We start from the raw sequence: 2,644 nt of genomic DNA, 5'->3' as shown, positions 1-2,644 counted from the left end.
CCTCAGAGAACTACAGTTCCCAGAGTTTTCTGAAAATGATTGGTTGCTAAATGACTCCAGGAATTGTAGCTCCTTGAAGAGAATTGGGGTCTCATAACAACTCTCAACAGCCTTCTCAACTAGGGCTGCTGTACGTCTGGGGTTTCAAAGGCAGAATTGATGTCCGGAAGGAATTTCCAAAATGTGGCACTTTGTCCTCCTGGATCTTAGACAAGTTAATCAATAAATCCCATTTTCTTTTGGTTTTTGTAAAGAAAAGCTCAACAACTTTCAGGGTGTCCTGGTTTTTATTTTTTGAAAAAATAAAATAAAAACCAACTAGCAACTAGCCTTAACAAACTACAATTTGCTTCTCAGCCTTGTGGCTAAGATCAAGTGTAGTATCTGTTCTTATCAGTTTAACAAACTACAGTTCCCAGGATTCTTTGTGGGAAATCACAACTCTTTAAAGTGGCATCAGTGTGTGTTAAATGTACGGTGTGGATGTGGCCCAAATCAGAACGGTATCCTTCAAGAAGAATCAAAGGCAAAAATTTGGGATTTTAAAGTACATTGCCAATAACAACTCCGTATTTTTTTCTTTAAAAAAAGAGATGAATCTAGTACAGTAGTATCACCCATGCAAAAGTATATGGGATATTGATCTTACTTTGGAAGGGTTAACAGAGACAGGTATCATATAGTAGGGAAGTAACAGCAAGGACAGCCTTTGCTCATAAAGCAGAGAAGCCCTCTCTGTGCTCTACATCCCGGGTATATCTGGAAAATGGCCCTGTGAGGATGCTAATAAATCCTCTGCAACAAATTATTCACTAAGATCTTTAGGGGAATTTGAATAAATCCTCACAGCCATTTAGTGGGTAATCTCCTGATCAGATTCCCATTTTTCTTTAGAGGACAATAATATAATATATTAGCTCTTGTACTCTGCGCCAGAGAAATGCTATATATCAAAAATATGAATATAGTCAAAATATTGATCTCTAGCCAAAGTGGAACTAGAGGAAACTGTAAAAATGTAATGTAGTCCATTAGAGAGAGGGAGGGGAGAAAGATTACAAGCACAGCCGCTTCAGGAAGAAGGGAAGCACTTCCTTAAATGTCCTGATTCCCATGAACTGTGAGAATTCTAGGGGTGCAACATGGAGGAAGGGCCACAATATGCCACCTATTTAAAGCACCATGATACCACTTCCAACAGACATTGCTTGCCTCAAAGAATCCTGGGAATTGTAGTTTTTTTTAAGAGTGCTGAGTGTTGTTAGGAGACCCATCATAGTGCTGAAATTCCTATTGTCCCAAACAAGCTACAGTTCCCAGTATTCTTGGAGGGGAGAAAGTCATGACTGTTGACATTGTATAAAGGTGCTTTGAATGTAAGGTCACAAGTTCTGTTTCACTGCCTGCGGAGTTCTGTTGTTAGTACAGAGCAAAGCAGGGTTTTTTAAAAAAATAAAAACAACAGCCATCTTAAATGAAGCTTTTAACTTTTTAATTTAATTTATTTTTGGAGGGCTGTGCTTTAAACAACAAATAGTGTTCTGCTCTTCAGTGCTCCAAAGGCAACATTGTGGACAGCCTCAGTTCCTGCATAGCCCCTTGTCCCATGGAAATACAGTGGAACCTTGGTTCTCGAACTTAATCCATTCTGGGAGTCCATTCGACTCCTGAAACCGTTCGAAAACCAAGGCGCGGCTTCCGATTGGCTGCAGGAGCTTCCTGCACTCAAGCGGAAGCCATGTTGGATGTTTGGCTTCCGGGAAAACATTCGAAAACTGGAACACTTCTGGGTTTTCGGCGTTTGGGAGCCAAAATGTACAAGTACCAAGGCGTTCAAGAACCAAGGTACAACTGTATAGAAAGAATAGGCAGACAGAGCTATAAGGTACAGAAAAGTACAGAAAAACAACAAGGTGAGATTTTGTTAGGATTACAATTTGACTTGGAGGAGGTGGTTATGGGCATCACACTTTGACTCAGGAGAGGGGAAAGACCCCTGAATCATCCCAATAATTTCATTGTCCACCCTGCCCGCAAAGTGGCACAGCCCTAGAATCATAGAATGATAGAGCTGGAATGGACCACAAGAGTCATCTAGTCTAACCCTCTGCAATCCTGGACTCTTTTGCTCAACGTGGGGGTCAAACCCACAACCCTGAGATTAAGAGTCGCATGCTCTACTGACTGAGCTATCCCTCCAGTGGTATGCCTAGAAGATACAAAGTGCTAAACTGGCACTCAGTGAATTCAGAGAGAGAAAAGATCCCCAGCATAGAATATGTATGGCATTGGAGAAAATAAGGGCATTGCCATTGGGCTCTCAACAATATGCACTGGAAGAAGTGATGGCAATCCTACCTGGGAATAAGTCCCATTGAACTAAGGGAAGCTTATTGTTCAAGCGGACATGTGCAGGATTGTGCAGTTAATCTCTTTTATAGACATTTATCTCACCTCCAAACTCACTATCCAACTTACAACAAGAGTGGTTTAATATCAAATAAACCATATTACGGGGTGATTAAGAACTGTAACTAATAAATAAAAGACGATACAATTCTATGCATGCCTACTCAGGAGTAAGTCCATTGGTGTTCAATCACATAGGTGTGCATAAAATGGGATTGCAGCCTTAGAGTCTTAT

At 40.8% G+C, this 2,644-nt stretch overlaps 1 pseudogene; it reads left to right on the top strand.

The window, feature by feature from the left end:
* The first annotated feature begins 345 nt into the window (after positions 1 to 345).
* LOC114607934 (U2 spliceosomal RNA) lies at positions 346 to 447 on the top strand (annotated as a pseudogene).
* Positions 448 to 2,644: the final 2,197 nt, after the last annotated feature.

This window comes from Podarcis muralis, chromosome 12 (genome assembly GCF_964188315.1).
Source record: "Podarcis muralis chromosome 12, rPodMur119.hap1.1, whole genome shotgun sequence".
Classification (NCBI taxonomy): domain Eukaryota; kingdom Metazoa; phylum Chordata; class Lepidosauria; order Squamata; family Lacertidae; genus Podarcis; species Podarcis muralis.
Note: the sequence above shows the minus strand (reverse complement) of the source record. Positions and strands in the feature narration are given on the sequence as shown.